Source organism: Vipera berus, assembly GCF_964194415.1.
Source record: "Vipera berus genome assembly, chromosome: 4".
Lineage (NCBI taxonomy): Eukaryota > Metazoa > Chordata > Lepidosauria > Squamata > Viperidae > Vipera > Vipera berus.
In genome coordinates, this window is record NC_138206.1 from 42,240,871 (window position 1) to 42,256,445 (window position 15,575).

The following is a 15,575-nucleotide window of genomic DNA, read 5'->3' on the forward strand; positions in this document are numbered from 1 at the left end:
AAGCATTTATTGAGTTCTGTTCAACCCAAGAATGGAAACGTACCAAAGAACCTGAACTTCTCCTTTCTTCTTAGATAGCATTTTGCATTTTAGATTTCATTATTACTGATTCACAGCAATCATGTAAAGAAATGAATGACAGATAAAATTACAGATTTACTATTAAAGAAAGTACAAGAGGCTGGCTTGAATTATGTGAAAAATAAATTTCTCAGCATTATGATAGCAAATCAAATGTCCTTTCCAAGAAGTCTAGTGAGGTCCCTTGGCAAAGAGAGTTGGAAATATTGATACTACAGACTGATTTTACAATGTAGAAACATTTAAGTGAAAAAACCCACCCCAATTAACTATTGTATATTTCACAAACATGGCATTTCTATCACAAACTGCATGCATACCATAATCTTTTGATAAATAAGTCCAAATAGATTTATTTGTACACAGATTGGTGTGGGGTTTGTACATGTAGAGTTCTGCTTTTCTAGGTGTTGGAGAGTTAATTTTCTGTGCTATGGGCAGCTGTTAAACTGCATGCAAATAAATGGCAGCAGTTTTTCACAAGCAATCTTCACCTCATCATATTTATTTGTCATTTTTGTGCCATGAAAAGTAGATTACAGTGATGAACTTGGGATCAGGTGCAGACTTTTTCAACTGGAAATAGAAAAGTTCTTTATATACATTTAGAAATACTTCATTGTGTAATGTTGTTTCCTGTCTCTTGAAAGAACAAATACAAGCGAATAGATAATCCTATATTGCATAGATAAATAAAAAGATAGTATCATAAAACCAACTTTCTTCCTGTCATGGGGCTTTTAATAAGTTATCAGGATTTGATGAAACACACAGGAAAATCGAATTGCTCTCATAATTCAAAATGTGTTTTTTTTTAAATGTATATGTCTTTCCATCTGTCTAATGGGCGCTCTGGCAGTTAACAAAATTTAAAAGCAAGCAACAGCAAAACAAAATTTAGCCAAGATAAAACCAATCAATTCAAAATTAAAACTATTCTGTCATGGAAAACCCTAACCCCCAGGCCTGAATGCAAACATGGTCCAGGGTCTTGCAAAAAGATGGCAGATCCTTTCCTTAGAATTATTCAACTCCAGTTTGAAAAGAGATATAAAGACCACAATAAAGATGGTTGAAAGTTGTCACTGGAAAACATATGAATTTGCCTTATAGTATTTTGGAGAAGTTTTGTAACTCAGTGGTTTAGCAACTTTCTTTGGGACAGTCCATATTTTAAATAAAAATACATTAATTTGTGAAATAAACATACATGCAAATAAAGGCAATATGGCATTAGCATTGACAATGTGAATGTTTCTAATGAATACTATCTCTAATATCTATCATCACAGAAATATAAATAGTGAGACAAATCATCTGTCTGCAAATATGAGTTTGTATGCATTATTTTCTTTTTCTGAAAAGTGACTTAATGGTCTGGACATGGTATGTTAAAACCTCTCTAGATACATATCGATTAATCTAATACAACAGGATTAAGGCTATTACAAAGTCATAAATGTGCAAATGTCGGGACTATAACTGCATTGTCTGATATTTTTGTCAAAGAAAGAACAATTTTCTTATATCGTTGGCAATGGAAATGCCATTGTCTTGCTGATTTTGGAAAGACAACAATATGGTAGATTTCTTTTAAAATTTGGTATTTTGCCTTCCCCTTTGCTATTCAAACCATGTGCAGAAATTGAGGTGATAACACATTTTCTTCCACTTGATTAGGGAAGTAGGAAAACACTTAAAAAAACAAGAAAACTTTAAAACAAGTTTAGCATCTTCAGCAGAGTTAGTTCCAGGTTAAGTGGACACATAACCAAGATGCTCTTAGAAGTGTTTCTGCAATGGTCCAATTTTGCTTTGCTGTATTGCTGTTTCTGATGTCCATTCACTTCTTTTACCTCAATGAACGCAGGATACAGGAAAATAGGAAAGATGGATACATTTTTCTTTTTCTGTGATGTCTGTGTTAAATAGAGTAGGAGAAGAACAGTTGATGGCTCTGAGATTTTGCAGTCCATTCCCTAATCACTATCCTACATTCTCACGTTTGAGCTTTTTATATCCTAGTTCTCTTTTTAAGGGATAACACTATTACTACATTGTAATGGAATAACAGAACAATCATTTGTAGGCCAAAAAGAATTAATTTTCATGAATCAACTGAAAAAGAATGCTGACAAAAATTTTCTAAAAATACAGTTTTTTCAAACTACATGACCTTGCAGTGGGCCAAGAAGGTATTAATAACACACTGTCCCCTGGCATACTTAACAATTCTTTTCCAGATAGTGATCACCATGCTCGAAATCATAATATCCTTAATATTCTATACAAATAAGCAAAATTAGAGGGGTAAACATTAAAGTTTTGAGTCCCTATTTTTAAGCCATTGGAAACAGTTTTTATTCTCCCAAATAACAAGTTAATTTTTACAGTGATGCCAGTGATTTGTGACAGCTAACAAACTCAGCAGTTTACACTGGTAAGTTCCCCTTACTCTGGACCCAATACCCCTACTCCACCACTCACAAAAAGGTTTTGGTATTGAGCTTGTGGATTTGAATATTATAGAATTTATTTATACCACAGAGATAAAAATGCTTACATAATAATACAAGTAATTTCCAGGAATATGTTAAAATATTCTGACAACACTGATTTCTAGAAAGCAGTGTAATAACTTCTGATACAAAAAAAAGTTTTATATATGTCTTAGTTAATACTATGACTGTCAGTAAGGTACAAATAAAGTCATTGTTAGGACCATTTTTTTTACTTTTATTGACCCTGTGATCCCTTGCATCAGGGTGGAGTTGGGGTGACTGAATGGAGCTGAGGGTTTACTGGCCAGATGCCCTTCTTGATGCCTATGCAGTCCACACAACAGATATTTTCTCTTTGTGCCCAGAGAAAGAAATATCTGACACTACCTAGGATCAAATTCACAGCCTCCTGATTGTGAGATGAGAGCTCCACCTCTACGCAAGTGAACCAATCATTGCCAGGATCATTTTATTATCACTATTTTAATGATAAAGGGCAGATTCGGGAGTCTGGGGGGCTTTGCTATGGTTTGCCAGTGGCCTATATTAAAGCTTAATAATAATTATATGCATGCAAATATAGATTGGTATTAATATATTTATAGTATCTTGAAATAGATATGTAATATAAATTATTGAGATTTCAGAATAGTCTGAAATGTTCATGCCTTGCATCATGCATCATTCCTAGATCAACAGGAATGTTATGCAACTATAATGCATACAACAAGATTTCAGAGCAAGCTACAAAAGCTGCAGAATCGAGACAATGTTGCCAGAGTTCATGTTCACTCTGCAGTGGGAATACCTGTCATTATATCTATTTCACAATATATTTATTATCCAACTCTTCACTGATGCACAGTTTTGCCAGGCTGCTTCATTACTTGCAACAGCAGTAAATATCTTTGTCTCAGTGATCCCCGTGACCTAAAAATATTGATTTTCCTTTTTGTTCAAAGTCAGGCATGATCCTTTTATTTGAAGGAAATGGATGAAGACTAAGACATCTGGTAAAAATTTCCAATCATTTTTTTTTCTTTTGGGAATGAATTGACGAGAGTATTTTGGGGAGGAGCATATATGTAATTTAAACAATCACCCATCAAGAAGCCCTTGCTCTCTGATTATGGTCATTTGTTTTAGTTGGATTTCAGTTGGATGTGCTTATGCGTGCTGAGTGCTGGACGGTACCCAATATCTGCACATCTGCAGCTAGTTTTGTTATTGTTTTGCATTAGCAGGGAAAAATTGAGTCAATCCTCTGTTGCTTTTCAAATCAAGCTTTGTGAATGATTTTTGTATGATTCTTTTACAAAAACAGGCAGCTCCTCCTGGATTCTTACAAGATTATATTCCCCAGCTGATGGATCCTGCAACAAGCTTCGTTTCCTGGATCTGACGGGATGGGTAGTTGTCACTGGAGATAGGTGGTCCCTTAAATAACCTGCCCTTATGCAATGCATAGGTTATTATCAGCACTTTAAATTGGGCTCAGAAGCAAATTGGCAATCAACACAACTCACAGAGCAGTAGTGTAATGTGCACAGATGCATTCTGTTTCAACTAGAACCATCTGAAGCAAGGGCAGCCCAACATAAAAAAAAATTACATTAATTCATACAGGAGGTGCCCAGGGAATGAGTGACTGAGTGTAGAATCTCCTAGTCTAGGAATGAATTCAACTTGCCCATAACTCAAAGCTGTGGCAAGGCTTTCTTAGCCATGACTGCCACCTACTTTTTTGAACAGCATTCGTGAGTCCAGAAGGACTCCCATATTATTCATCAGCTATAGAATCAAGTATGGTAAATTCCTAGATTAAGGAAATCCAAGGGCACTTATTCTTGCAAGAGTTGAACCAAGCTTGTTGTAACCAATGCTGTCTCAGTCCCATAACCATACCTGAAACTTGACTGAAAAGAACTTGGTTATCTGCTCCATCCAGGATCCACTGGAGCTGTTGTGCATTCACTTTGTCAATAAACTTCCCTAAAAACGTAAGATTGGATACTAAATGAAAATTGTCTGGAAAAGTTGGATCCATCAATGTCTTGTTAAGAATTTTAAGCTGTCCAGCACTTCTTAAAAGTCACTAGGATCATCCAGTGGTGGGATTCAAATATGTGAACAACTGGTGGATGCCACTTCTGGAAGACCCATTCTGGGCCTGGGCAACAAAAAAATTAGCTACCGGTACTGCTGAAGTGGTGTGAACCGGCTGAATCCCACCATTGGCATCATCCCATCTCTCAAAAAATCTTTTATCACCACAGAAATTCAATTGCATGTCATCTCCTTGGAACCTTTTATCAACCAGAAAGGGTATGAATCTAAGAAATAGATGGTCAAGCTCACAAACATAAGGATTTTGTCTACTTTCATTGGCCAATAGGTTTGAATTCCTCCCAAATAACATGGCAAGATTGTGCCCCAAAGCATCTCCATAAGGACTGTACCAAGGCAGGTATCAAGCTAGGAATGAATTTGATTGATTTTGTCCGGGTAATTTTCTGCACAATTCTGGAATCACCTCCATCCAAACAAGCTTTCTTTATCCTAAACAGAGCGACTAGTCAGCTATCCTCAGATAAATAAATATGGAGAAGTACTGATGTGAAGTACTGATATCTGATGTGCAGCCAATAAAATTCTAATTATAAAGTAAAATTCTTCTTCTAAAACCATCAGATTAAATTATAAAATGAAAACTTATTAGAATGTGAAGAAGGTGGAAACCTGTAAGTAAAATGTAAGGATAAATATTCACTTTATGAATAAAGAGAAATTAGATAGGCAATAGACTCCAATATATAATGTACCTGAGATGGATCTTGATTATTTTGATTGTTTCTGAATCTACTCCCTGTAACCTCCTATTTGTAACCCTTCCTATATACACAAAACCCAAAATAAATGAACAGGAATAAAATAGATCAGTATTAATTAACAATAAGCTAGCTGGGTCCATTTTCTTCTAAGCAGCCTAAAGATAGCCTTGCAATGCAAATGTTCCACCAATAGAAACAACAGGGACCTATCAAATTTCATGTAGTTACAAATCCCTAATCACAATATCATTTGATGAATTGGGCATCCATCTCATCTTTTATGTCTAGTAAACCCCACTGGATGGAACCAAGATGAAGTTTATTGAAGCTGGGATCATACAATGGAATTCACATAATTCCTTGTTTTGTTAATTTTAGTGGAATGTACTTTGCTAAATTTGTTATGTATATACTCCCTTCATGGGGTTCACATTATATGCTTTAGGTTACTATATTATGTTAATCCAGCCAATTTTCAGAAAAACCAAAAATTCTTTGAATAAGGAACAGTTAAGTAATAATTTGTACATATATTGAGAACCACAATCACCAAATGCCATTTCCACCCAGCAGTTCTCTATAACTGTTGGTGGTTGAAGGATGCTGCATTTACTGTATGTGTGAGCATTTCTGAGAGCAGGAATCTAACTTGAGCAAGGAATAATGAAGCACATTTTATAATTATATCAGGTGATTTAGTCAGAGGAAATACATTATAGCTACAAACAAAAGCTAGTACATATCTAACTATATTTTACTAGGATAGGAGACAAAGAGCATATTCTCTGTGTGGGGGGTATTTGTGTGTGGGTGGTACATAAAGGGCAGGTTGAAATGACCTCTGAATAGCAATATCTTAGAAAGAAAGAATGGAGAGGGACAGAATTATATTCTTAACTATCTATCTATATTTTACTACTCCCTTGTGGTAAGTTGGTCATGAGGTACTCCAGTAGTACTTCCAATGGTGTCAGCAATTATTAAATAAATGTCATTTTCAAAGGTAGCATTTCAGGCTTTCTGAAGACGTAAGGAAAAAAAAACACTTGGGACATGATCAAACACCATCAATCTTTTAATTTCAAAGATGTTCCATCATGAGAAATAACCCATCTATGGAAGCTAGTTGGTACTGATCCTAACATCATTTCATAAAGCTGCTCAAACAACTCTTCTGCAGCCTCTGAAGCTTGAAGATTTAGTGCACTGATGTCATTATGTCAGCACCTAATGTTATATTTTAATTGACTGTTATTTTATGTTATTATTTGATGGGTGATTTTAATTGTATATTTTGTTTTATGCTTATGTACATTGTAAGCTGTAATATTCTGATTTACCAGCACGTAAACATCATAAACTAACCAATTTAAATAATGAAACAAACAAACAAACAAACTGAAAACACGAATAGATGTTTTATTTGTGAGACAAAATCATTTCTGCCGTGATTTCACATTTTGTCTTCTGGAAATGTTCTCCTTTCTACTTCACTGTGACATAACATACTTAATTTACATCTTGGTTTACTGCATATTGCTGAGAAAATACAAAATAGACAATGATATTTGGAATTCATTTGGTATTCTCTTGAGTCAGAAAAATAAGATACTTTGACTGCATCTTCTGGAGTCCATTTAAGCTCACGCCTACTGCTTCAGTGACTCCATCCAGCCACCTCATTCTCTGTCGTCCCCTTCTTCTATTGCCCTCAATCTTTCCCAGCATTAGGCTCTTCTTCAGTGAGTCCTTCCTTCTCATTAGATGGCCAATGTATTCGAGTTTTAGCTTCAGGATCTGGCCTTCTAAAGAGCAGTCAGGGTTGATCTCCTCTAGGACTGACCGGTTTGATCGCCTTGCAGTCCAAGGGACTCGCAGGAGTCTTCTCCAGCACCATAGTTTAAAGGTTTCAATTCTTTGGCGCTCAGCCTTTCTTATGGTCCAGCTTTCACTGCCATACATTGCAACTGGGAAGACCATAGCCTTGACTATACGCACTTTTGTTGACAGGGTGATGTCTCTGCTTTTTAGTGTGCTGTCTAGATTTGCCATGGCTTTCCTCCCCAGGAGCAAGCGTCTTTTAATTTCTTGGCTACAGTCCCCATCTGCAGTGATCTTGGAGCCAAGGAAAATAAAATCTGTCACTACCTCCATTTCTTCCCCATCTATTTGCCAGGAATTGAGAGGGCCGGATGCCATGATCTTGGTTTTCTTAATGTTTAGTTTCAACCCAAGTTTTGCACTCTCCTTCTTCACTCGCAACAAGAGGCTCTTTAGTTCCTCTTCACTTTCTGCCATTAGAGTGGTATCATCTGCATATCTTAGGTTGTTGATGTTTCTTCCGGCAATCTTAATTCCAACTTTTGATTCATCTAGCCCTGCCTTTCTCATGATGTGCTCTGCATATAAGTTAAATAGGCAAGGCGACAGTATACAGCCTTGCCGGACTCCTTTCCCAATTTTGAACCAATCAGTGGTTCCATGTCCAGTTCTCACTGTTGCTTCTTGGCCTGCATATAGGTTTCTCAAGAGACAAATAAGATGGTCTGGTATGCCCATCTCTTTAAGGACTTGCCAGAGTTTGTTATGATCCACACAATCAAAGGCTTTAGCATAGTCAATGAAGCAGAAGTAGATGTTTTTCTGGAACTCTCTAGCTTTCTCCATGATCCAGCGTATGTTAGCAATTTGATCTCTAGTTCCTCTGCCTCTTCGAAATCCTGCCTGTACTTCTGGTAGTTCTCGATCCACATACTGCTGGAATCTAGCTTGTAGAATTTTAAGCATAACTTTACTAGCATGAGAAATGAGTGCAATGGTGCGATAGTTTGAACATTCTTTGGCACTGCCTTTCTTTGGAATTGGAATGTAAACTGATCTTTTCCAATCCTGTGGCCACTGTTGAGTTTTCCAAATTTGCTGGGAAATTGAGTGTAGCACTTTTACTGCATCGGACATTGCCATAGGTGTATATTATAGGCCACCCAACCAAACAGAGGAAATAGATGAACTTTTTGCTAGTCAGCTAACTAAGGTATGTAGGAAGCACATCACAATAGTAATGGGGGACTTTAACTACCCTGACATCAACTGGGAGACAAACTCTGCACCAAGTGGAAGATCAAGCAAATTTCTGACAAACCTAGCAGACAACTTTGTCACCCTAAAAGTAGAGAAGAGAACTAGGGGATTAGCCATTTTGGATCTAATTCTCACTAACAGAGATGAAGGTGTTGAAGCCACAGGAACCTTGGGAGGAAGTGATCATGCAATATTGGAATTCAACATTATGGAATCACAAGCAATAGAATACAGTCAAACTAGAGTTTGGGACTTTAAGAGAGCTAATTTCAATAAACTTAGAGAGAGCTTGGGAAGGATTCCATGGATGAGAATCCTCAAGGGAAAAACAACTCAAGAAGCTTGGGAAAATTTGAAAAGTAAGATAACAAAAGCCCAGTTTAGCACAATACCAACAAAGAGGAAAAATTACAGCTCTCAAAAGAAACCAGCATGGCTGCATAAAGAACTCTCTGATAAATTGAAAGATAAAAAGGACATGTATAGAAAGTGGAAAGAGGGGCACATAACTAAGTCAGAATATCAGCAAATAGCCCAAGCCTGCAAAGACGAAGTGAGGAAAGCTAAGGCTCAAAATGAACTAAGGCTTGCAACCAAAGTCACAAATAACAAAAAAATCTTCTTTCAACATGTAAAAAACAAGAAAAAAGTGAAGGAAATGATTGGTCCACTAGTGGATGAAAGTGGCAAGAAGGTGACAAGCAACAGGGAGAAAGCAGAATTATTTAACTTGTTTTTTGCATCTGTCTTTACACAAAGGGAAAAAACAGACCAAACTATCAAAAATAGTGTCATAAAAAACAGAGTAGAAATGCAAGATAAGATAGGCAAGAAAATGGTAAGTGAGCACCTGTCCAGCCTAGGCGAGTTCAAATCACAAGGACCAGATGGATTACACCCCAAGGTTCTCAAGGAACTGGCAGATGTGATCTCAGAACCACTGAACTATATTTTTCAAAGATCCTGGAGCACTGGGGAACTACCAGAGGACTGGAAAAGAGCTGGTGTAGTTCCCATCTTCAAAAAAGGGGAAAAATGGATCCAGGAAATTACAGACCTATCAGCCTAACCTCAATACCTGGGAAGATTCTGGAAAAGATAATCAATCAACAAATCAGCGAGCACCTAGAGACAAACAAAGTCATTACTAAAAGCCAACATGGGTTTGTCAAAAACAGATCATGCCAGACAAATCTTATTGCATTCTTTGACCAAGTAACAAAATTAGTGGACCAGAGGAATGCTGTGGATATAATTTACTTGAACTTCAGTAAGGCATTTGATAAAGTAGTTCACAAACTACTACTTGATAAGATAGAAAAATGTTTGTTAGACAGCATCACCATCAGATGGATTCGTAGCTGGCTGACCGGCTGTACTCAGTGTGTGGTCCTCAATTGAACCGCATCTTCATGGAGGGAAGTGTGTAGTGGGGTGCCCGAGGGCTCTGTTCTGGGCCCAGTGCTCTTCAACATCTTCATCAATGATTTGGATGAGGGGATAGATGGGGAACTCATCAAATTTACAGACAACACCAAGCTGGCAGGAATAGCCAACACTCCAGAAGAAAGGCTTAAGATACAGGAGGATCTGGACAGACTTGAACACTGGGCACTATCTAACAAAATAAAATTCAATGGTGAAAAAAGTAAGGTTCTACATTTAGGCAGGAAAAACCAAATGTACAGGTATAGTATAGGAGGTACCTTGCTCAATAGTAGTAACTGTGAGAGATCTCAGAGTCCTAGTGGACAATCACTTCAATATGAGCCAGCAGTGTGCTGCAGCTGCAAAAAAGCCAACACAGTGCAAGGCTGCATTAAAAGAGGGATAGAATCAAGATCATGTGGAGGGTTAATACCACTTTACAATGCCTTGGTAAGGCCACCCTTGGAATACTGCATCCAGATTTGGTCACCACGATGTAAAAAAGATGTTGAGACTCTGGAAAGAATACAGAGAAGAGCAACAAAGATGATTAGAGGTCTGGAGGCTAAAACATATAAGGAATGGCTGCTGGAATTGGGTATGTCTAGTTTAATGAAGAGAAGGACTAGGGGTGACATGATTGCAGTGTTCCAATATCTCAGGGGCTGCCACAAAGAAGAGGGAGTCAACCTATTCTCCAAAGCACCCGAAGGCAGGACAAGAAGCTATGGATGGAAACTGATCAAGGAGAGAAGCAACCTAGAACTAAGGAGAAACTTCCTGACAGTTAGAACAATTAACCAGTGGAACAACCTGCCTCCAGAAGTTGTGAATGCTCCAACACTGGAAGTTTTTAAGAAGAGACTGGACAGCCATTTGTCTGAAATGGTATATGGTTTCCTGCCTGAGCAGGGGTTTGGACTAGATGGTCCAAGGTCCCTTCCAACTTTACTATTATGAAAATTATGAAATTATGAAATCATCAGGGCTGGTTTTGTGCTGGCCTTCACTAGAAACAGAGCAACCATTTTAAAAAGTTTCCAGAATAATTTTACCCAGGGAATGCATATCCACAGAGGTCAGTGTTGCCAGACATATTAGTGATGAATTTTAAAATAAACACTGGGATGTTTGGAAATGTTGGTTGAATGCAGATATGTAAAACATGCAAAAGAAGGCTAACAGCTGTGGGATGTTCTCACAAGCCACGTGAATAAAACCTCTATTGACTTTCCCTGCCCCCTGCCTCCCTCCTAACAATAAGGATGGAAGATACTTGATACTTCAAGAAGAAGAAGAAGAAGAAGAAGAAGAAGAAGAAGAAGAAGAAGAAGAAGAAGAAGAAGAAGAAGAAGAAGAAGAAGAAGAAGAAGAAGAAGAAGAAGAAGAAGAAGAAGAAGAAGAAGACTATAATTGTGAAGTAAAATCTGATTTTTCAAAACTGTGAGAGCAATTCAAAGTCTCATATTCACATTTTATTCCTTTCCTGAGTAAATTTTCAATTTCTGTTACATACTAAAAGTAAAGCGGTATTTAAAATGAGTTTGTCCAGGAACAGAGATATTAGCATTTCCGTTAGTCCTTTCTCTCATTTCTTATCTAATTCATATATAAATTACTTTCCTGTTTTTTTGATGTGTATGTTGGGATGTGTATGTGCCCTAAGCAAAGGGGCAAAAAGGTGTAAAATCATGGTTCTGAGAATTGGTAAATTTGCTGCTGAATTTGATTGAGTGGTGAAAAATGAATAGCCTGATTGAAGCAGTCATTACAATGTGCCTATTATTTGCTATTCTTAACTGGCTTCATGAGAAGGAAAAGTTTGAACTTGCATTGCTAATTCAATCTGTTACAGAATTGCTTGATTTTTAAATTATCTATTGAAGAACTACAGAACAATTATATTAAAGTGCTAAAAACCCCTCCCATTCCATTAATGATCCCTTTATGTGTTGATACATTTAGACACAAATGTGAATACTATGTGTTGAGTTAGACAAGCTTTCTCTATGAAGCCCTATGTTTTTTTAACATCAATATAACAGATTCAAAACAAACTAATATTCCATCCAACAAAAGAAGCATTCATTAATAACCTCCAAAGATGAAAATGTGTGAACTGGAAAGAAAAAAAGGACCATCAGCAGCAAGGTAAATTTATTTATTTATTTATTTTATTATTGGGACTTATATGCCACCTTATCTCCCGAAGGACTCAGGGCGGCTAACAACAATAAAACACAATAATACAAATGTTAAAAAAAGATTAAACTAACAAGCCCCAGTGATAAAATATTAAAAACATTTTTTTAAAAAAAAAACCCTATCGTCAGTCCAGGTCAGCCTGATGGAAAAGAAATGTTTTGAGGTCACAACGAAAGGACCGGAGATCTGGGGCCATCTGAAGCTCAAGGGGAAGCTGATTCCACAAGGCAGGTGCTCCCACAGAGAAGGCCCTCCCCCTGGGGGTCGCCAGCCGACATTGTCTAGCCGACGGCACCCTGAGGAAGCCCTCCCTGTGTGAGCGCACCGGGCGATGGGAAGTCGTTCCTGGCAGCAGACGGTCCTGCAAATATTTCGGGCCTAAGCCATGTAGGGCTTTATAGGTAAGAACCAGCACCTTAAATCTCACCCGGAAGACAACCGGTAACCAATGCAGCTCACGCAGGAGGGGTGTAATATGGGAGTATTGGGATATTCCCATCACAACCCGCGCGACCACATTCTGCACCAGCTGGAGCCTCCGGGTGGTCTTCAAGGGCAGCCCCATGTAGAGATCTTCAAAACTGAGTCGTGTATCCAGGAGGACGCCTAAGTTGCACACCCTATCAACGGGAAGTAACACCTCTCCTCCCATAACCAAAGATGAACCTCTTGGACTAAACGAGATGCCGGTACGTAGAGCCACTCAGTCTTGGCCGGGTTGAGCTGGAGCTCAATTAGAAAAATGATGGCTCAATTCTTGGAAAATTGGAAGATTCAGATCAGCATGAAGAATATGTATATATGATGTTGCTGAGAATCAATAGCAATTTGATGATCAATTAAATTTATAATCAATTTAATCAATATGTGTGTGTACATTGTTAAAAGAAAAATCATCAGGGTCCAGTCCAAGTCAGGAATAAACAAAATGGAGGCTATTTAAAATGAAGGTTCTTGTTTATTGAAGAGCAGAACCACAAGAGCATGTGGCTCTGGGGCAGTTGATCACATGGAGCTGGGAGTGGTGGGTTTTTATACCTTTTTGGGCTTTTGTGTTTGGAGTTGTTCCTTTTCCTGTGGCATAAACTTTGACCTGAGGTTCAGTGTGCCCTTTTTAGTATTCTAATGGTGGTGGGTTAATCCTCCTAAAGGTCATGTCCTGCTTCCCTGGGGCTGGGGCTGATATCTATGTCCTGTGTTGGTTTTTTGGGTGATGGGTTGCTGGTTCTAATTCTATCACTCTGCTATTGTTAGCTATCAATTTTGCTGCAAGTGATTTAAAAATATTTTGTCTTGAATGGGCTTCTGTTCAAGTATTTGCTCATGAATGGGGCTTTAGTCTTTTTGAATCTGCATTTCTACAGAGCTGGCCTGATGAGTTTCTGGCTGGGGGAGAGGGAAAAGTTTCTGCCTTTTAAGTTTTTCTCCATTATTCCTTTGGGAAATATAATATTCTGCTTTTTTAATATTTCCCAAAATATTTATTTCTCTGGGGGGGTGCTGTCTTCCTACAACATATATATTTTATACATCTATAGCCCCCTGCCATTTTCTAGGATGTAGCAATCAGAAAATCTGGAATGAAGGACAGAAATCACTCCGTATTTGATTATCCTGTAGATTTTTTAAAAAGAAAAATGTGGATTCCCCTCCCCCTTTTCTTGAGTCTAATTAGTTTTTTGTTGGGAAACACAAACTGTGAGTTGTCAAAATAAAGCTTTTTCTCTACCCTCCCCCCTTTTTGTTTTGTTTTAAGGTTACATTCCAATATAAGTAGATGGCTGATTAGACTAACAAACATAACCACAGCTGTTAGAAGTCTAATACTCCTTAGGCTTTGCCTCCTGGCTTTACTTTTGACAAGTACAAAGACATATGGTAATGTTACATTATTTTGTCTCCTTGTGTTGCTAAACTAGACACTTTAGTTCAGATGCTGAAATCATTAGAAGGGAGGGACAGAGGGTGGGAGAGAGAGTGAGGGAGCATTTTAGTGCAGATCTTAAAACAAAGAGAGGATACAGGAGGTGAAAAGAGGGATAAGTTAATAAGGAAGCCCACATACTGGTAACTCAAAACTATAAGGAGTAAGTGTGTGAGAAAAGTACTCATATGCACTCCATATGAAGCAATTATGAAGATCAGAATGAAAGGTCAGGATTGAACTGTGAAACTGATTAAAATATGGTCAAGGAATAACTTTGAATAAGTTTAAATATCTGGGCTATAGTGAACTATTCTTTGGGATAATATGAAGAAACTTGTTGATGATATGTGAAAAATCCTGGACAATGGATGAAATGCCAGATGACTGGAAGAAAATTAGGGGAACTTCAGAAAAGGTAGTCTGATAGCAAAAGTAAGAAGAATCTAGAACAGGGGTGTCAAACGGCCAGTCCGTGGGCCAGTTGCATCATACAGAGACTCCAGATCTGGCAATGTAAAAAACATTGTGATACATCGCGACACATCAAATGAGGTGGGGAGTTTAACACCTACAATCTAGAAAGATAATAAAACATACCGTTGCATATTGAGTGAATAAAATACTTTTTAATTTGGATGCTTGCACTGAACAGAGAATTAAGCAATAGCTTAAATGGTGCTCTCAACTGTTGGACTGTGAGAAAAACTAAACACACTTAAATGCAGCTAATATGTCTGTCTACTCAATTTTAAAATTAAGTTTCCTTTCAAGCACACTGAAAATGACACTTTGTTTACAATATTTGGAGAGGCTTTAGTTATGTACTCATGCTCTAGTTCCTAAAACAATGATACTAATATGAATTTTGCTTTAGAAAGGTTTGTGGGCAAGATTACTTGGTCCATAGTATGTCAGGTATTTGCATTATAATTAAGATTCTGAAAAAGTCTGACATTTATACACGTTATAACTAAAACTCTGGAAAGAGTGTAGAAAAGAGCAACAAGAATGAAAAACAGTTACAGGAATTGGGGTATGCCTAGTCTAATGAAAAGAAGAACTAGGGGAAACATGATACCATGTTCCAATATTTGAGGGATTCCTACAAAGATGAGCGGGCCAAACTATTTGCCAAGGCAGCAAAAGGCAAGACAAGAAACAACTGGTGGAAACTAATCAAGGAGAGAAGCAACCTAGAACTAAGCAGAAATTTCCTAACAATTAGAGCAATTAACCAATGGAATAGCTTGCCTTCAAAACTTTTGGGTCTTCCATCACTGGAAGCTTTCAAAAAGAGACTGGACAACTCCTTGTCTAAAATGGCACCATTTCAGGCACCATCCTCCATTGTTCAGAGAAACTTTCATTTATTTCCAATATTTATTTGTTCCAAATATTTATTTGTTTCCAAGTTATCTAGGTGGTTCACAATCATATAACATTAATGCAAATTCCCAAAGTCAAGATGTAATAATTAAAATATAACTTTATGATTGCCCATTCAAAGTGCATAATATTTAG